This window comes from Podarcis vaucheri (genome assembly GCF_965113315.1).
Source record: "Podarcis vaucheri genome assembly, chromosome: 1".
Taxonomy (NCBI): Eukaryota; Metazoa; Chordata; class Lepidosauria; order Squamata; family Lacertidae; genus Podarcis; species Podarcis vaucheri.
The window spans coordinates 32927223-32948751 of NC_138759.1; the positions used below are offsets into that span (position 1 = coordinate 32927223).

General features: G+C 45.2%; 2 long non-coding RNA genes across 2 annotated transcripts in view; both read right to left on the minus strand.

Annotated features, from left to right (window-relative positions):
- The window catches only part of LOC309538775, a 247682-nt gene that overhangs the window by 76472 nt on the left and 149681 nt on the right, over window positions 1-21529 (minus strand). The window lies entirely within an intron of this gene.
- Window positions 2936-6474, minus strand: LOC309526909. Its single transcript, XR_014217021.1, has 3 exons — window positions 6388-6474; window positions 5388-5530; window positions 2936-3159 (listed from the first exon to the last, which is right to left on the minus strand). It is a non-coding gene; the product is annotated as an uncharacterized lncRNA (long non-coding RNA).

The following is a 21529-nucleotide window of genomic DNA, read 5'->3' on the forward strand; positions in this document are numbered from 1 at the left end:
TCCCTTTAACATTCGTTAATTTTTCAATATTTCTGTAGATACAAAGTCAAACATTCTGAAGGGGATGAGTTTCAGAGCTCCTTGGTCAGTTGCACCCTCTCTCTCTCTCTCTCTCTCTCTCTCTGTGTGTGTGTGTGTTCAGCTCCAGTTTTTGCTCCTTGGGGCTTTCAGTCAGCACAATGTCTACCCTAGCCTCCGTTAAAGCCTGTTTGTGAACTGTGTCTCTCAAGCCCACTTTTGCTGGGCAGTGGAACAAGAGAAAGTCACTTGAGAGAATTTCTTCTATTAAGGGCTTGCATACTCTCCAATATTTCTCTGATGAAAATAGGGATGCCCTATTCCAGTATTATTATTATTATTATTATTATTATTATTATTATTATTACCCCACACATCTGATTGGGTTGCCCCAGCCACCCTAGGTGGCTTCCAACATATATTAAAAACATAATAAAACATTAAACATTACAAAACTTCCCTATACAGGGCTGCTTTCTGATGTCTTCTAAAAGTTGTATATCCTTGGCTTGGCGGTCACATAATTCCATACCCTCCCACATTTCTCCAATGAAAATAGGAACTTCCTAAGGAAAAGCGGGACATTCTGTCATCAAATCAGAAACTGGGACGGCACCTGTAAATCTGGAACTGTCCCTGGAAAATAGGGACACTTGAAGGGTCTGGGCTTGGGGAGTACTGTTGGTGAACGCACCTCTGAAGCAAGAGACTTCCTGGTTAAGGCAGTGAAATGGGAAGACCGGGGGGGGGGAACTTACCAAGGAAAGGAAACAAGATTTTCTTGAAGCCGCTAAAAGATGTTGTTTGGCTCTCTCTAAAATCCCAGCCACGGGAGGAGGGAGGCAGCTACTGGCAAAGTGAGACATGATTTATGAAAACAGTGAAAGGACTTGGAGAGGCCTGGCTTCTGTAGCTAGCGTTTTGCCAGATAATTTGAGCCTTCGTGTAGGAAGGCAGCCTGGAATGAGCTGGATTCCGTTCCAATCTGCTTGAAGCTTTAAGTGCAAGTATATGAGCCATTGCCCTGCACCCCATGTGGCGAGGTGACGGACTGCCAGATTGCCTGGTGGTTTCCTCTCATTATAATACTGCACAAGACAAACAGGTTTGAGCCAGGATGTAGTGGGACACTTCCAAGGAATGTACAACCAAGTAAAGAGAAGGTCTCTGCATTACATGTATAGCCTTCAGGCATCTGATACATTGTCCACCCTGCATCTGCCCTGTAGTGATGGCACATCACTATTTATTTATATAACTGATCTTTACAGCCTGCATTGTCCATATGGCCGGAACAGCTAGCAGAATGGCAGCATAAAATATTGCAAAACACTGACATCAAAATATAAGGCTCATGCATTTAAAAACATATTGCTTAAAATAATCCACAATGCTCTTTAAAACTTTTGCTTTTTAAGTGAAGAGAATGAATCCCTTTGTGTTTATCTTTAGTGAACAAGGAAGGGGTGAAATTGTGCTATAGGATGTTATCCAAGTTAAGGGATCTCATGAGCGCTTCCCCGCAACGGATACCGTGAGATTTCATAGATGTGCTGTTCTTGAGCCGTCAAAAAAGCAAGCCGAGCTGTTTACATCCTTACGGGAGAGAAATGATTGGGGGCAGACAGCACACTATATCCTTGCCTGGTTTCTTGACAAGTCCACTTTACACTTGAGCAGTAAGATTGAGTTCAAATGGAAAAAAGGAAATTGGTCTTTCTCGTGCTGCTGTCTGACCGCCACTTGGAACGCCTGCGGAAAAACCTGCAGCTAACTTCCTGCCCGACTGTTTCTCTGTTTGAGGCCTCTCCATAGTTACAGTTCCCAGTTGCAACAAGTCCATGCTTGTCCATGCCTTTCCAGATCCATTTGAATTTCTTAAGGGCATTACATTGTGCCTGGCCACATGTCCATCAAAGTCACCCACCCAGGCTAAAGCTACTGCCAGTCACTTTGGGGTTGCTTAGCCTGATGGATGGGAACTGTTTGCGCCTTCTGCCTTCCTTCAATCTTCTAAATGGCTTTGCACTTGACGATTATGCCTGATGGTGTCCTCAGAGGTCTGAATTCTCTCTGTGTGTAAGGGACGGGGGCATCTACAAGATGATCGGCTTCAGCAAAGTCATTATTTCCAAATCCCCACCACTTCTACTTCCTGTGGTTCAATGGGCTGGAGGAAATGCCAGGCAAAGGCGCTGCTAGCAAAATGTATTAGAAATAGCAGAAGATAAAAAAGGCCCCCTGAGATGTGAATCTAACAATGTCTGCACATCTTCCCCTCTCACGACAAGAAAATGTGCAGGATGAATCTTAACTCCTATGAAGCTACCTGCTTTTGAGAATATAGTTCCCACCAGTGAATCAAACATGTGATGTTCCTGCAAATCTGAGACCTGCTCTAAAAATTATGCTTGCAGACCCTCCAAGTGTCCCTCTTTTCCAGGGACAGTCTCAGATTTACAGAAGCCGTCCTGGTTTCTGATCCCGGAATGTTCCGCTTTACTTTAGGATGCCCCTATTTTCATTGGAGAAATGTTGGAGTGTATGGTAAAGGTAAAGGGACCCCTGACCGTTAGGTCCAGTCGTGGCCGACTCTGGGGTTGTGGCATTCATCTTGCTTTATTGGCCGAGGGAGCCGGCGTACAGCCAGCATGTGGCCAGCATGACTAAGCTGCTTCTGGCGAACCAGAGCAGCACACGGAAACACCATTCACCTTCCTGCCGGAGCGGTACCTACTTGCACCTTTTGATGTGCTTTTGAACTGCTAGGTTGGCAGGAGCAAGGACCGAGCAACGGGAGCTCACCCCGTCACGGGGATCCGAACTGCCGACCTTCTGATCAGCAAGTCCTGGGCTCTGTGGTTTAACCCACAGCACCACCTGCGTCCCTGGAGTGTATGGTAAGTCATCCCTATTTTCATCGGAGAAGGGTTGGAGAGTATGTGTTTGGAGTTCGATGCCTTCTAATAAAGCCAACAGAAGACAATGCCATGGGGCCTGCATGATGTTCAGAATTCAGAGCTGGAAAAGAGGAGACTGAGGAGATATGGTAGCCATCTTCAAATATCTCAAGGGCTGTCACATAGAAGATGGAGCAAGCTTGTTTTCTCCTGTTCTGGATGGTAGGACTCGAACCAGTGTCTTCAAGTGACAAGAAAGGAGATTCAGGCTAAACACCAGGAAGAACTTTCTGACAATAAGAGCTGTTTGACCCTGGTACCATCGCCCTCGGGAGGTTGTGGGCTCTCCTTCCTTGGAGATTTTAAAGCAGAGTTTGGGTGGCCATCTGTTCCGGATACTTTAGCTGAAATTCCTGCATTGCAGGGGGTTGGACTAGATGACCCTTGGGGTCCCTTCCAACTCTACAATTCTATGAATCTATTATTATATAAGTGAATACAGTGGTGCCTCGCAAGACGAAAAGAATCCGTTCTGTGATTCTCTTCGTCTAGTGGTTTTTTCGTCTTGCGAAGCAAGCCTATTGACGGATTAGCGGATTAGCGCTATTAGCGCTATTAGCGGCTTTTAGTGGCTTATCTGCTGATCGGATCAGCTGATAAGCAGCTTAGCGGCTTAGAAAAGGGGGGGGGGGAAAACCAGCAGGAACTCGCAAGACATTGTTGTCTTGCAAAGCAAGCCCATAGGAAATTTGTTTTGCGAAGCACCTCCAAAACGGAAAACTCTTTCGTCTAGCGAGTTTTCCATCTTGCAAGGCATTCGTCTTGCGGGGCACCACTGTATAAACCACTGATCATAAAGACACCAGAGTCTCTGCTGTTTCTCATTCCAAAAGGAAACACAAATCCTGAATAAGTGCCCGGAACCACTGGAATCTTGCACCACTTAATAAAAATAATAATAATATCTTTATTGTCATTGCCCCCTCTCGGGGACAACAAAATTACTTGGAGATTGGGTTGGTGTGCAACAGTATGGGGGGGGTCAGAGAGAGTGATCAGTGGAAAGGAAGCTTGCTTAAATAAAGTTTCTTGTTTTAGTATACTCCTCCTTGATCCTTAATGATAATGAACACCACTTGAAACATCTACAGTGGCTAATATCCTCCCCTGCCATACCTGACCCCCTGTTTCAATTCTTTGCTCTCCTCACACACAGTGTGGAAATAAGATATAAATGATTCCTTGCAGTTAAATGGCTGTATGTAGGTTAGGCTGCAGAGAAAAATTTGACTGGGCGACACAGGTGGCATGTTATGCATGTTAAGTAAGCCCTTCTCCCCCACCCAGTGCTGGATTTACGTATAAGCTAAACAAGCTATAGCTTAGGGCCTCACTCTCATGGGGGCCCCAAAAAAATTTAAAGGAAAAAAACACCACCTGGATGTACATTTCCAAAATATGAAAAACCTATAAAATGAAACCTACATACAGCAACAGTATTTTGTGTTGTGTAGGCTCCTATGATGTAAGTAATGGACCCTACCTGCTAGCCTGCTCCCTAAAATATCATTGGTTTCAGTTCAACAATTACTTTGATAAAATACATATTTTGTTATGTGCAAATGGCTTTAGATACCTATTAGGTCCAGAAATTACCATATAGCATATATTCAACACAAAAAAACAGCAATAATTTGTTGATGACAAAGGACAGCTGGATATATAAAGGGTCCCATTACCTTCAGTAGCTCAGGGCCTCATCGAACCTAAATCCGGCCCTGCCCCTCCCTCCCATTGTGTACTTGAGCAAAGTTTGAAAATGTGAAACCTGATGCAGGGCAAATGATAGACAGGCCGTTGGATGAGGCCTGGAAGTGATGCTTCCTCATCTCTTTGCCTCCAGCTAGCGAAGGCTTTGTGAAGAGTTGTTGTTTGTTCTGACATTTAGAATAGATTAAAAACCGTTACAGGCTCTTCTGGAAAATTTTAGAAGGTGAAGTTATTGATTTGGAAAAACCCAACATCATTTTTGTATATGAGCAGGATGAAATTCTGTCATGAGCACCGAAACTCAGGTCTGAGTCGCTCCAGCACTAGACACCAAGCAGCTCATGAAGAAGGCCTTGAAAATACAATTGGCACCGTGCACAGAACAGAATGTTTTGCATGTCAGTCTAAATGCTTGAAAATGAAATTTGCAGGGGCAAGCAAAAAGATTAAAAGATTAAACATATACTGTATTTTTTGCACCATAACACTCACTTTTTTCCTCCTAGAAAGTAAGGGGAAATGTCTGTGTGTTATGGAGGCAATGCCTACGGGTGGCATGCCTACGGATTTTCCTCCTCTAAAAACTACGTGCGTGTTATGGTCGGGTGCGTGTTATAGAGCGAAAAATACGGTAGCTGGTATGGCATGTATGTGGCAGAGAACTGGAATGAGCAGAACTTTCAAGTGACTATCACAAACCTGGTAGCCTTTTAAATCATCTCTTGGCATCTCCTTGTAGGGGAATGTTATTTGGTGCTTCAATTATTTTCCATAACAAGTTCTAGTAACGCTAGCAAAGTGACAATAACACCACAGGAAGCCTGGCATGTGGGCTTGTTTCTCTGTAATGCAAGAACAAGGAAAGCATATTATAAGCACTCATAAGCTATTCCATAAATTTTGGAACGTTTCTCCATATCTTTACACCTTTTCACATATTATTTTTTCAACGCCAAAGACATTTTAAAAGTGCTCCTGAAATGGAACAAATTTGTTTGCAAAACCTGACATGCAAATATACTCATGACGACTTCAGCATCTAGGTTTGTCTTGTGTAATACGTGAAACACTCTATGTAATGCTGCAATTTCACCAACTCTAGCTTGGATGTCAAGTTTGTGCCCTCTTGGGGGTTGACCAAACCAGTTGAGTCCCTGGATTCCTTTAACAGAATACCCTTCACATAGAGATGGTGAGACCCTTCTCCCACCCCTATCACATGAACCAGTGGCTATCCGCAACCTTACGAGTTGTGACGATTTGCTACGCGGCAGGCGGAAACCCAAATGGCAACAGCCAATCAGCCAAGTGGGGCAAATTCCTGCTGTGCCCCAGTCCTAACGACAGATGACACACAATGGCATAGCAAGGTCAGTCGCGAAAAGCCCTAAATATAGGGAGAGGTGGGCAGGTGTTCTCAATGCACGCGTCGAAAGAGGAAGCTCTGGGTCATGTGCATGAGTCTATATAGGTCCCTCGATCTGTTTGGACTGCGCCCCATTGGCCAGATTGAACCCAACATCTAGGGACCTACCAATCGGGTGTTGTGGCTGACCACTATTACCCACCCACAACACAGGGGATTGGTCTCCAGGTCTCACCGCAACACGTGCCCTCTTTTAGGGAGGGCACAGTTTGTGCCCTTCTCCATGTTTTTACGCATCAACACAAATCTTGTGGATTTTTCTTGCAAACCTACCAGTCTTAATTTTGTGTGCTACTGATTCCAAATAGAGGCAAAACTATTTTCAAGCACATTCTCCAGCTCAGATGTTGACTGTTTTGCAATCTATAATAATTTGGATTTTTTTTCACTGTGCTAACCCTATGGCTAATTATAGAAACTGCTGATTTGGGTTTTTTAAAGCAGGGGTTAAAAGAACTGCATTTCGCAACTTGAAATGTACTGCCTCAAAACTTATCAGTAATACTTAAAAATATGCAGGCACTATTTGTGCTATACAGTACTCAGAACCTTTCCTTGTGTTAGTTAAAATGATTGATGCCGGAGACTGCACTGCTGTTTTTTGCATTTTCAAAGTGAGATTCCGAGCAGTGGCGTAGCGTGGGGGATGCAGGGGGGGCGGCCGCACTGGGCGCAACATCTGGGGGTTAGGGTTAGGGGGCGCAAATCCACAGGTTAGGGGGCGCAAATCCACGGGTTAGGGGGCGCAAATTACTTGCCTTGCCCCGGGTGCTGACAACCCACGCTACGCCACTGATTCCGAGAGCCCACTTACCTGAGAGTATGAATTTTTGAGTAGACATGCATATGACCGTGCTCTAAATTTACTTCTCCGGCGCAGCATGCTCCAATGTAGCAATAATTTGTGATCCCTTATGAACATTGGTCTTCACATTTATTATACCATTCATTGGAAGAGAACAATAAATCTTTATTGTAAGGAGAACCTGCGCTGACAAAAAGCTGCTCAGAAATGGTTTAAATAAATAAATACTTCACAGTTCTTCTTCAGGGAAGTTTTTAATGTTTGATGTTTTATTGTTTTTAATATTCTGTTGGGAGCTGCCCAGAGTGGCTGGGGCAACCCAGTCAGATGGGTGGCATATTATTGTTGTTTATTATTATTACCGAAGTATTACACATCCACCCCATGGACTCCGGAATTGACCAGCAACTTTTGCCGAAAGTAGACTGTGGGCATGAAGCCACTTTCCTACTGTGCGCCCATTTGGCCTACACACGAGTAATGTCTGCACTTTCCTAATAACAACAACAGAGCTAGGAGTGTCAGAGTAACAAGGGAAGGCGGTGTGATTGTATCAAAGTTACCGTATTTTTCGCTCTATAACATGCACCCGACCATAACACGCACGTAGTTTTTAGAGGAGGAAAATTCGTAGGCATGCCACCCGTAGGCATTCCCTCCATAACACGCACAGACATTTCCCCATACTTTTTAGGAGGGAAAAAGTGAGTGTTATGGTGCAAAAAATACGGTAAATCTCCACCAGAGAGGTTCCTGCTGAGGCAAAGAGAGATGACTGACATATGGGCGTCTGTTGTTTTGGATGGTGTCAACTTATAGGGAAGGATATTAAAGCAACAGGGTTGCTGTGCGCAGTCCACCAACTTTCTCCACATATCAGCAGAAGTGAAATGAAATTGCCTCAGCTGCTGGCTATGGAGAGCATGGTATCTCACGGCCTCTAATCAGGGAAGATATGAAATTTCTTATCTGTTAAGTAAAATGGTGCCGCGCTTCAATCCATCCAATTATTTTTTCCAATAAGGGTAAGTGAAAGTGCGGTCTGGGAGGGGCAGCTGACAGAGCAGGGCTGGGCAAACCTATTAGAGTCAGGAACAAGCTGGCAATGGAAGGAGTTGCGGCACCTGCCTTCGCACCAAACGCATAACCTATTAGCTAGATAACTCGCCTTGAGCACTTAATTCTTTGGAACGAGTCAGAGAGCCCATTTCAAATCAAAGCTCGAATGGCTAACTAGTCACATCAGAGGCTGGGCTTAAGCACCACCAGGGACTTGAATAAACGGGGATGAGAGAAAGGGCTGGTAAGATCACGAGAGACCTCTTCAGGATGGCTCGATCCTTGCCCAAACCAGATGACCTCATCAAAATAACACAGAGATGATAAACGAAGGTGCTTCCAGGAAGATTTTTAAGGACATCACATATTATGGAGATGTCTTAAGATTTGCTGAGGATATATTCCCAAGATTTCAACCTTGGTTCTCATCAGCCTGTCTGCTAACAGGGCAAAACCAGAGAATGGAAATCACTCGTAAGTTATGAATTCCAGGCCTATATTTCTAGATGCTTGTGAACTCCTGTGCTGTGAACCTCCGCTGCAAGAGGAGGGCAAGAGCAAAGAGAAAGGAAGGCATGTGGTTAAAACAAATGGGTTAAATGGAGGCCAGAGGAATGCCCCAATTCTACAGTTCTATTATTTTAATGCCTTTTTCGAGAACTACTATGAAATCCACTAGAGTTCCTCATTTATATATCTCCAAATCCACAATATTTTCAATACTTAATTCTCGTTGCTTATAAATTGGTTCCCATGTATTTATTTATTTAGCAGGATGTATATACTGCTTAAACAAAGTACTGTATCTCTAAGCGGATTACAGAAAATAGTATAGAATATTGGTTCTCTTTCATTATGAACAAGTCTTTCTCTTTTGCTTCCCTTATTCACTTAATATTTTGAGTAAAGTGTGCCTGGCTTTTACAATCAACTTTTTGAAAGCCAGTGTTTCAGGGAGGAGATATCTGGAATGAATCTCCCTGCAATTCACTGGCTTACCATAAGCATTCTAAGAATGATACCCAATGATGAATCCAAAACAGGAGTTGCATGTCTTTCAGTCGTCTTACTTGGGGTTTCTCCAGCTTTGACTTTCAGTGGCATCGACCATCTCTCCTCTTTTCAGCCCCACTTCAAGCAAGGCTAAAGATAGAATTGGGGACAGTGTTATTAGCCACTGGAGACTTAAGAACTCATTAGTGTTTCAAGCAGGCAAATCAGCCTCACTTCCTTTTTGCCTTATATTACATTTCTAATCCTCTTAACGCAGCACCCTTGCTCTGTGTCAGAAGGATGCTAACCTCTAGTGAGATGTAAACCTCCTGGCTGAGAAGATAGCAAGAGTCCTCCTCACCTTCCCTGTCCTTTCATGTGCTTGGCTATTTGTGTCACTCTGGCAACCCAGTGAGCGATGTGGGAAAAGATGTCATCATAAGCTTCTCTGTGCTGCTGAAATTGCTTTGCACGCTGTAGGATTCTTCTGTGCTACACCCACAGGCCTCGTGCCTGACTTCCCCAACATCCTTCCACTTAATAAATCACCCCCCCCATCTTTCAGTAAGGACTTGGAACAACTGAAAAAGGCAAGTTATATTGCCAGCACTTCACAACGATGGTTTTATTTTTATTGCAAAGTGAACCTGATCTGTTTTTAGCTATCTGACGCCAAAGGATTAGAGGCAGGGCTTGGCCAGATCTCTGAAGATCCATCAAATCTCTGGTGGAGAAAGTCAGAACAAGGTATCATATACCTTTTGCTCTATCCTCCAGCGCTTTTTGCCAAGCCCTCAAGCCAAGGATCTCCTCCTCCCCTATTTCTGTGTCTTATGCATCTCCAACCATACCAGTTCTGGAAATAATTTCTTGCTTTCTAATAATGCAATTAAATTTGTGAAGCAACAACAAATCTTTTAGTCCAGTCCTAGATCTGCACTAGGGGACGCGGGTGGCGCTGTGGGTAAAACCTCAGCGCCTAGGACTTGCCAATCGTCAGGTCGGCGGTTCGAATCCCTGCGGCGGGGTGTGCTCCCGTTGCTCGGTCCCAGCGCCTGCCAACCTAGCAGTTCGAAAGCACTCCCGGGTGCAAGTAGATAAATAGGGACCGCTTACAGCGGGAAGGTAAACGGCGTTTCCGTGTGCTGCGCTGGTTCGCCAGATGCAGCTTGTCACGCTGGCCACGTGACCCGGAAGTGTCTGCGGACAGCGCTGGCCCCCGGCCTCTTAAGTGAGATGGGCGCACAACCCTAGAGTCGGACACGACTGGCCCATACGGGCAGGGGTACCTTTACCTTTACCTTTAGATCTGCACTGGCAGTGGCTGCTGCTGTATAAACAGCAACTCGTGCAACTGCAGTGCCAAGGCACACAGAGCAAATGCATTATGTGGAGTATATTCTTCACACTACTAGGGAACAGCAGTGTATGGATGTTGCTACTATATCCTGCTTCTGGGCAATGAACAGCATATGATGTAAGATGGAGAGTTGGCCTTATCCCACCTTGCTGTGCTGGAGCTGTGTGGTGGCTCATGGAAAAGTTGCTGATACTGATGTTGCTGCCCCAACATATCATCATCAGAAGAGGAAGAGTTGTCCCTTTCCATTTGTGCTCGGACCCCTACACCTAGTGATTCGCTGGATCAAGTGATCCCTACAAATTTCATTAATCTAATATGCTACATGAGAGATTTCAGGGTGGTGCTGGTGAGGCAAATGGCAGTGACTGGCTGAGTTATCTTAACTGGGGACATAGAAGGTTTCCGACTGCCAATGGCTTGAGATACTTAGACCCTGGAGAACAGTGTGGCCATCAAAAGGATGGAAAGGAAATGGTCATGAGACAGCATGCAAAGGAGACAGCCTCGTGCGGTTGCTCAAATTGTGGTGGGTTGCCAAATTAATAATAAGGACTTAGCAGGACTCTCCAAGTGAATTTGTCCCTCTAGTTGCAATAAGGAGAGTCCACAATCCACTAGCACTCTCTACTGGATAGTGGAGGAAGTGATAGGCTAAGAAATCTCATTTGACTATAAGCCAGTGAGCAGTGGGTCCCTCTCCGACCTCAGGTGCTCATTCAGATGTTGCAAACAAGTAATGGACAAACTTAACAGATTCACCCCACCCACCACCCACCCCCGCAAAAGTAAATCCAGATTAAATGGGGTGGGGGTAGGGATATGGGCTGGCATTTTGATGCCAATGTGAAAAATCTGCATGCATGAGGAACACCCATCTAACAAAACACCCCTTTCTGGAAGCATCCCTCAAGATGGAGAGTTGAGGCACTTCCACAAAACAGAAACATTTTACTGTGGAGCATTATCACCCAGGCTGATTTTCAGTAAAATAGACTTGTAACAGTCAACAGGGCCTTCCCTTCTCCCTCACCCCCCCCCCGCCCATATTCCCAGGGTCACAAGAATAGGAGAATAATAAAGTTCCCTTAAGAAATATTTTCTTCAGTTTTTTAGGCTAAAAAAAAAAAAAGCGTATTTGTAGGACTTGCTCCCTCTGTCTTACATAATAACTCAGGGTTGCATCCCCCAAAACATGAATGGGAAACCTTTTTCTGGTTGCATTCACAGAGTGGGGGGTTGTGTGTTGACAATGAAAGATCCCTGGGAAGGTGGATTGATGGTTAAACCACTCCAAGAATCGTAGCTCTGTGAGGGGAATAGGAGCCTCCTGACAGCTGTTGGCACCCTCAAACCACGATTCCCAGAATTATCTAGGTGAAGTGGTGACTGTTTAAAATGGTGCCATAGTGCATTAAATGTATGGTGTGAATGTGATCCTAGTTTGTTGATTTAAAGCTGTACAATCAATTGGCACCCCAGACAAATGAACATTTTCACATTTAGTTGGAACCTTAATTCTATATATCTGAAGGAGCGGCTCCCCACCCATTGTTCAGCCTGCATACTGAGGTCCAGCTCTGAGGGCCTTCTGGTGGTTCCCTCACTGTGAGAAGAGAAATTACAGGGAACAAGGCAGAGGGCCTTCTTGGTAGTGGCGCCCGCTCTGCGGAACGCCCTCCCTTCAGATGTCAAGGAGATGAACAGCTGTATGACATTCCAAAGATATCTGAAAGCAGCCCTGTACAGTGGTACCTCGGGTTACATACGCTTCAGGTTACATACGCTACAGGTTACAGACTCTGCTAACCCAGAAATAGTACCTCGGGTTAAGAACTTTGCTTCAGGATGAGAACAGAAATTGTGCGGCAGCGGTGTGGCAGCAGCAGGAGGCCCCATTAGTTAAAGTGGTGCTTCAGGTTAAGAACAGTTTCAGGTTAAGAACGGACCTCCGGAACAAATTAAGTACATAACCAGAGGTACCACTGTATAGGGAAGTTTTTAATGTTTGATATTTTACTGTGTTTTTATATTCTGTTGGAAGTGGACCAGAGTGGCTGGGGCAACCCAGTCAGATGAGCAGCAAACTTTCCTCCTCCTTCTCCTCTTCTTCTTCGAACCACAGTATATAAATTCAATAAATAAATAAATAATATTCCAACCCCCTTTCATGCTTATGTTGTCATCTAGCACATAATTGAAATTACCCATTTTCCTCTGGACTAATATTACTGAATATACCACCCGTGTCTCTCCTCTGTAAATACATGGCTCCCATTCACTCCCATGGGGAAAAACAGGAAAACCACAGCACCCTGGCAGTGTTTGCAAAACCTTACACACACACACACAGAGAGAGAGAGAGAGAGAGAGAGAGAGAGAGAGAGAGAGAGAGAGAGAGACTGCCCCACACTCATGATACTTGATGTCATGCACAGGGGATGCCATAGGTCTGTGTCGGCTGCCATTTACCCTAAAATCACTAGTTTTGGTCAATGTTAAACAAAGAGAGAATGGGTATCATTTAAACATGAATTCAGAGCTGTGCAGTTATTCTGCAGCAATTGCCCAAACAATATATTACTCACAGCTGCTAATGGAGTTTGGATTTGACTTTAGGTAACTTCGTTAGAAAGATTGTTTTATTTTTCTCCTAAGGGAGCTGGTGTTTGTTTCAGTCACAGAAGGTTATCCTCCAAGACTACTGACAGAATGGTATGGTCTTCAACCATCAAATCACTTAATCCAAAGTAGTTCCAATGAAACCACTGGCTCCGTTTCAGAGGATTTGGTTTGAGGACTGCAGTCTCATGGAGTCGGAGCATTTTTCCTTTCTGACAAGCACTGCTGACAATTGCTCAGAGGGAACGTTCGATTGAGCAAAAATCTAATTTTGGGTTGCTGAAGCCCAGTTCCTGTGATGAGACTTTGACTATCTTGTAGAAAGGGTCATATGTCATTTCCTGCCCCTTTCATATTTTGGCAGGGAGGGGCAACTTCTACTAAATATGAGAGCTAAGGACTAAAAATGTTAGTGAAATGTCTCTTTGGTCTATTTACCAGCATTTGTAGAGTTAATTAGCCTCCCCTTTAAATACCTTTAAAAAAAAAATAATTTTAAAAATGGCTTTGTTTATCTCATGCCTGCACAGGTGGCTGTGTAATAATTCAGAATTGGAGGGGGGGAATGAAGCTATTTGTAACTGTTCACAAAACATATTTAGAGGGTTCTGACTATGCAGACGGACATGGATAACATGACAGCATGTGACTTTTAAAAAATGGCAAAGGAATGAACTGTGAAAAGACTGTGCAGATGTATTTTTGATATAGGGACGAGCAACCGTGTTGGCTTCCTGTTCGCACAGTGGTCACCATAATGCTTGTGGGAAACCTACAAGGAGGACCAGTGCACAACAGCACTCTCCCTTCCTCTGGTTTTCCAGCAACTGGTATTCAGAGACATTACTGCCTCAAGCTATGGAGGCAGAACATAACCATGATGACTAGCAGCCATAGATAACCTTACCCTCCCCATCTCCTTTGTTGTGTATATCCCTCATGATATTTCTTTATATGGTCGCCCATCTGTTGCAGGGTTTTTGCATTTTCCTAGCATGAAACTGCAGCAATGTGTTCTGTACCCAAGAAAAATGTGTGGTTCGTAGAAATCTATCCATTTCTTCTTTACCAACAAGAGTCAGAGAAAGGAAAAGCATAGTTAAAAGCAGGAAGGGGGAAACTGTGGCCTTATAGATTTTGTGGGACTTTAATTCCTATCACCCCCTTCATGGATCACTGCCTTGCCGTGGCGAAGGGGCTTGAAGAACTCAAAGAAGGATTTAGATTTGCTGGACAGAGTGCCTGAAGAACTATGGATGGAGGCTCGCAACATTATACAGGAGGCAGCAACTAAAACCATCCCAATGAAAAAGAAATGCAAGAAAGCAAAGTGGCTGTCCAACGAGGCCTTACAAATAGCGGAGGAGAGAAGGCAAGCAAAATGCAAGGGAGATAGTGAAAGATACAGGAAATTGAATGCAGATTTCCAAAGAACAGCAAGGAGAGACAAGAAGGCCTTCTTAAACGAGCAATGCAAAGAAATAGAGGAAAACAACAGAATGGGAAGAACCAGAGATCTGTTCAAGAAAATCGGAAATATGAAAGGAACATTTCGTACAAAGATTACCATAATAAAGGACAAAAGTGGTAAAGATCTAACTGAAGCAGAAGACATCAAGAAGAGGTGGCAAGAATACACAGAGGAATTATACCAGAAAGATATGGATGTCTCGTACACCCCAGGTAGTGTGGTTGCTGACCTTGAGCCAGACATCCTGGAGAGTGAAGTCAAATGGGCCTTAGAAAGCACTGCAAATAACAAGGCCAGTGGAAGTGATGGTATTCCAGCTGAACTATTTAAAATTTTAAAAGATGATGCTGTTAAGGTGCTACACTCAATATGCCAGCAAGTTTGGAAAACTCAGCAGTGGCCAGAGGATTGGAGAAGATCAGTCTACATCCCAATCCCAAAGAAGGGCAGTGCCAAAGAATGCTCCAACTACCGCACAATTTCACTCATTTCACATGCTAGCAAGGTTATGCTTAAAATTCTACAAGGAAGGCTCAAGCAGTATGTGGACCGAGAACTCCCAGAAGTGCAAGCTGGATTTAGAAGAGGCAGAGGAACCAGAGACCAAATTGCAAACATGCGCTGGATTATGGAGAAAGCCAGAGAGTTCCAGAAAGACATCTACTTCTGCTTCATTGACTATGCAAAAGCCTTTGACTGTGTTGACCACAGCAAACTATGGCAAGTTCTTAAAGAAATGGGAGTGCCTGATCACCTCATCTGTCTCCTGCGAAATCTCTATGTGGGACAAGAAGCTACAGTTAGAACTGGATATGGAACAACTGATTGGTTCCAAATTGGGAAAGGAGTACGGCAAGGCTGTATATTGTCTCCCTGCTTATTTAACTTATATGCAGAATTCATCATGCGAAAGGCTGGGCTGGATGAATCCCAAGCCGGAATTAAGATTGCCGGAAGAAATATCAACAACCTCAGATATGCAGATGACACAACCTTGATGGCAGAAAGTGAAGAGGAATTAAAGAACCTTTTAATGAGGGTGAAAGAGGAGAGCGCAAAATATGGTCTGAAGCTCAACATCAAAAAAACGAAGATCATGGCCACTGGGCCCATCACCTCCTGGCAAATAGATGGGGAAGAAATGGAGGCAGTGAGAGATTTTACTTTCTTGGGCTCCATGATCACTGCAGATGGTGACAGCAGTCACGAAATTAAAAGACGCCTGCTCCTTGGGAGAAAGGCGATGGCAAACCTAGACAACATCTTAAAAAGCAGAGACATCACCTTGCCAACAAAGGTCCGTATAGTAAAAGCCATGGTTTTCCCAGTAGTGATGTATGGAAGTGAGAGCTGGACCATAAAGAAGGCTGATCGCCGAAGAATTGATGCTTTTGAATTATGGTGCTGGAGGAGACTCTTGAGAGTCCCATGGACTGCAAGAAGATCAAACCTCTCCATTCTGAAGGAAATCAGCCCTGAGTGCTCACTGGAAGGACAGATCGTGAAGCTGAGGCTCCAATACTTTGGCCACCTCATGAGAAGAGAGGACTCCCTGGAAAAGACCCTGATGTTGGGAAAGATGGAGGGCACAAGGAGAAGGGGACGACAGAGAATGAGATGGTTGGATGGTGTTCTTGAAGCTACTAGCATGAGTTTGATCAAACTGCGGGAGGCAGTGGAGGACAGAAGTGCCTGGCGTGCTCTGGTCCATGGGGTCACGAAGAGTCGGACACGACTAAACGACTAAACAACAACAATTCCTATCACCCTTGACCATTGTAAAGCCTAGCTAGGGATGATGGGAGTCCAACAATATCTGGAGAACCACACATTGTCCATACCTGCTTTAAAATAAGAAAAGACAATCCAAAGAAGTCTATTTAAATCAGTCGCTGTGCTGGCTACAAAATGAAGACCTGGCAAAGGTACACACTGCACGTTCTTAATGAGTATCAAGAGGGAAAGCAGTGAGAAAATCCATATTACATTCACCCTCTTGTGAAACCTTAAACATCTCTGGCAACTGGTCCTGCTGGCTGGGGCAGATGGAACTATTTGTCCAAAACATCTGGAAGCTACCAGGCTAGGGAAGCTCTGCCATTCCTCTATGCATGGACTTTCCTAAAAAAAGATATCTTACAGACCATTGGCAAAGGGACAAGACTCAGTTGAAAAACAAACAGGTTAAAATGACAGTGGAAAATGGCAGGTTCCTGTTTTCTCCACAGCATTCCTTGACAAAGAGTTTGTGTTCTTCAGATCTTTGCTATGCTTGACTCTCTGAAGTGCAACGCTTCTCGCCTTGCTGCTGCTGCAGTTTCCAGGCAAGCAAGAGTTGGGAGGCATGTTTATGGCGGCTTTGTCAGTTTGACAGTAGTGTTTTTGTGATGGCCTGTCAGCTCCAGATAACGGTAGCATCCTCACGCTTTGGAGCACAAGCCCCAGCATAACAAATCCCAAGCTGTTGTCTAAGGTTGACTGGTGAAGGGAGATGAAATCAGACCCTTGCTGCGGTGGTTTTACAGGTGAACCACGACAGGCAGCCTGGAGAAAGTTGGTGGCTTGTCAGAAGCCACTTTATATGGGACTCTCCTGCCCCCCATAAAGCATGCCACACAAGGTGGGTTGCCACAAGTTGCCTCACTGATGTGCCAGCTCTGCTAGGGCAGAAAGCTAGCTTAGGGGCTGCAGGGCAGACCACGTGGCACACCTTTCTAGCCACTTTCCACCCCTCAAAATTTGTCACCTGAGGCAGCTGCCTCACTTTGCCTCATGATAGGGCTTGCCCTGTCCGACACATTTCACTTCGTTTCCCAATCACTTTCCTAACAGCAAAAAGTCCACAACAGCTCTGTTCTGCTAGGGCAACAGACCACTTTAATAATAATATTATGTGTTGTTGTTGTTGTTGTTGTTGTTGTTGTTGTTGTTGTTGTTGTTGTTTTACCTGCCCTTCAGCCCAAGGTCCAAAGGCATGTTACAACAATTTTAAATACCTTTAAGAACATTTTTAAAACTTACAATAAAAAAAACAAGCTCAAAAAATAGGATGGGTTCTGAAAATATACTTCTCTGTATCCACTTTAATTGTACCAACCTGACTAGCTGGTATGTACTTGAATTCCTCCTGCAAAACACTGACATTCTGCAGGTGACCTGTCATTCTAATCATGGTCCTAGGAAAGACTGATAACTTATAAAGGTAGAAAACTTCATGGGAAGAAACAAACCTGCCTTATTTAGCAGCCAAGTTGGAAAAGAAAGAGCCTTATCTATTTTCACTGTGTTGGGGACTTTTCAGGGATTCTGAGTGTCTGCCGTGGGAAGAACAATGACTCTAAATAGAAATAAATGGGCATACATACAGTGCACGATCTTATTTGAATTAAAACTGGAACTTGGCAAGCAGGAACATTCTCCCCTGCTAGCCATTAGAATAATTTGCAGAGGAACACTGCAACTATGATTAGTGTTGCCAGTCCTCTCAGGGAAAGCCTCCAGTTATTGCCCATTTACATATATTAATTAATTTAAAAGATTTAATTTAATTTGTATGCAAATTTAAATTGTCCAATGCCTAATGCTGGGGTTATGAAAAAAGTGGCCGGAAGGCAAACAAAACACACGCACGCACCTCAAATCAATCATGTTGGTTTTAAATTGTCAATGTGGCAATTCCAAGATAGGAAGAAATCATTACATGGCCGTGTGTGTGTGTGTGTTTAGTGAGGGCATGCAGGTATTCAGTCCACAACTGGAGCCTGAAGTTGAAGCTCCTACCCAGGAGCAGGCTGGGAAGCACCTGCAGCTCTGATCAGGGATTGGCTGCAAGCTTAGGTCTCTTCAGGCAGGTAGACCAGTCAGGAGTGGAACAGAATAGAGGTCCAATGCTACCATCTCAGACAGGGCACTGCAGAAGCCTGAGACAAAGGCTGCTTCTGTACGGGGCATTTGTTGACTTGCTTTTTACAAGGCATCTCCATTACATTGTGAACAAAACTTCCCACTCCTGTGTTTTCTTGCTTGGCTTTCGGACTGTTGCTTTGTTTTTGGTTTTTGTAATGAAATACCGTATTTTTCGTCCCATAGGACGCTCCGTCCCATAGGACGCACCTAGTTTTTTTGGGGGGGAATAAAGGGAGAAAAAATTCCCTTTATTTCCCCCCCAAAACCAGGTCGGGGAAACCAAAACAGGTTGAGGAACAGCGGGATGGTGGCACTGCGCCTCCCTGCTGTCCCCCAAGCTTGTGGGGCTGGCCAATGCTCTGCGCCTCGCGCGCTGGGTGGCAGGCTGCTATCCGCAGCATGGGGAGCCCTGCGGGGAACTCCTGCAGGGCTCCCCACGCTGCGGATATCTGCCCGGCGCGAGGGGCGCTCTGCTTCAGGGTGCCCCTCGCGCCGGGAAGCAGGCTGCTATCTGCAGCCTAGACAGCCCTGCGGGACCCCCATAGGACGCACCCAGATTTCCCCTTCGTTTTTGGAGGGGAAAAAGTGCGTCCTATAGGGCGAAAAATACGGTATGTGTTTTTTGAAAAATCAATGGGCAGCAGTGCAGATGACCCATCCTACAGCTCCGCCTCCCCAAAACATTCTGGACTATAACTCCCATCCATTTCAGCTTGTTGGCTGAGGCTGATGGAGCTTCTAGTCAAAATAGTTGGAGGGCACCAGGTTGGGTGTGGCAGGCCTAGCTGTTCACTAGATTGCTCTAGTCTAGCCTTTTCCTTCAATAAGTTCCACCTCTCCTCTCTAGCAATCAGCTCTATCACTTTAAGTCTTTAACCCAGGGGTGAGCAAACTTTTTCAGCAGGGGGCCGGTCCACTGTCCCTCAGTGGGGGGCCGGACTATATTTTTTTGGGGGGGGGGAATGAATGAAGTCCTAGGCCCCACAAATAACCCAGAGATGCATTTTAAATAAAAGGACACATTCTACCCATGTAAAAACATGCGGACTGTCCGTGGGCCGGATTTAGAAGGTGATTGGGCCAGATCCGGCCCCCAGGCCTTAGTTTGCCTACTCATGCTAACCCTTCCCTTTGCATTTGTTTCTTGTCATCCTTCCTGAAGCGAGGTGAGGAAGGGTGGAGATCATGATCAGGAGTGCAGCAGGGTGGGGAGGGCAGGAGAGTATTTAACCTCTCCCCCCCCCCGGCGACTATTCTCTAAATAAAAACCACCCCTTTCCATCACATGTTGGAAAAAGGGAGAATGCCCACCTGACTTCAGGATATTATTCGGATTTCAGAAGTCTGGAAGCAGTTGTTTTTGTTAAGTACAATTGTTTAATTGACTCTGAAATGGGTAGTGCCTCAATGCGTATTGCTAACATTGGGGATTTTCCATGGCAGCATACTGAGAGGGCTACTCTTCCCTGGGGGATGGAGTTGCGGGCGGGCATCCAGGACCTCCCTGTGACCTGGCAGGGGGTGGAGTGATGCCGCCCGCATCATCAGAACTCCCAGCCACATCACACCCCCTGGCTGACCAATCAGGTTAGCCAGGGGTGTGGCTGCTGCCATTTAAATCGTGGGGCGGCTGGGGCGGCGGCCTTTTTGCTTCCTTCGTCAGATCACCCAACCCACCCACCCTCTTTTTATGTGTTGCTTGACTTTGGGCTTGCTATGGACTAATATCGGCCGCCTTATTGTTGGGGCCAGGTAGGAATTTTTTCCACTTGGCAAATTGGCACCACCCATTTGGTTTTCGCCTACCTTGTAGCAATCGTCTTTGTAAGGTTAGGCACTGGGTAAGCCTTGTTATAAGGGACGCGGGTGGTGCTGCGGGTTAAACCACAGAGCCTAGGGCTTGCCTATCAGAAGGTCGGCGGTTCGAATCCCCGCAATGAGGTGAGCTCCCGTTGCTCCATCCCTGCTCCTGCCAACCTAGCAGTTCGAAAGCACGTCAAAGTGCAAGTGGATAAATAGGTACCACTCCGGCGGGAAGGTAAATGGCATTTCCATGCGCTGCTCTGATCGCCAGAAGCGGCTTAGTCATGCTGGCCACATGACCCGGAAGCTGTATGCTGGCTCCCTTGGCCAATAAAGCAAGATGAGCACCGCAACCCCAGAGTCATCCATGACTGGACCTAATGATCAGGGGTCCCTTTACCTTTACCTTTTTAAGCCTTGTTATGGGAGGGGAGGTTGTTGCCTCCACCTCCCCCGCCATGCTAAGGGTATCCTGTTAAAGAGATCCGGGGGTGTGGTTCCTCTTTGAAGCCTGGGCGTGGGATAGGGTCATGCCATGACCCCATTGGTGACCCTTGGGGAGCTCTTAATCAATGTATATCATAGGGCTCCCCCTATTGGTAGTTGACACCTTGAGATTTCCTGCAGGCGGGCAGGAGAGTCAGGATATAGTCTGGCTTCACCCAAATGCCTAAGCCAAACCGCTCACATCTGTAATCAATAAAGTTGTGGCCTAAGTAACCATTAGCTCTAAATATTTGTGTCCCTAAGTTTATTATCTAAGGTGAATGGTGGGGTTCTGGGGCCTCTGCTCTAACTAGTTGATAATTAACTGGGATGTTCTCTGCTCTTAAACTGAGTGTTTAGCTTTATACCATGTGATGAAGGTATTCAGTTGCAGATTTGGCATCTTGGAAGGGGGGTGGCTGTTTTCTTTGTTTTCCCCAGGCTCTATGGGAGAAGGATGTGTAAATGATTCACTCCAGGAGCAAACAGCCTTGGGCTGAAATGCAGGCTCATGGAGCCTGTGTGTGTGAGAGAGCTATGTTTGTCAGCAGTGATTATAAGTCATTTTATTTCTAAGAAGATGAACCTATCTCTTGGACAGGCATATGTCTTATGGAATTATTTGGATGTATCATTTTGAACATTTTGGAACTGTTTTTGAAGAGGTTGAGGTTAGTAAAGCTTTGAACAATACTTCAGGGTCTGGACAATGTTTTATTCCAAAAGGAGTCAGTTTTTATGCATCCAGTTGCTTCAAGCTGTGCAATATGAATTTCTACAGTAATTTTTACATTTGCAGCTTAAAGCAGGACAGCAATGTTTGGGCTCTGGATGCTGCTACACTGTCCACATTTGGAAACACCCAAGACCAGGTTGATGACAAATAGTTTCACTAGCAATGAGGGTTTAA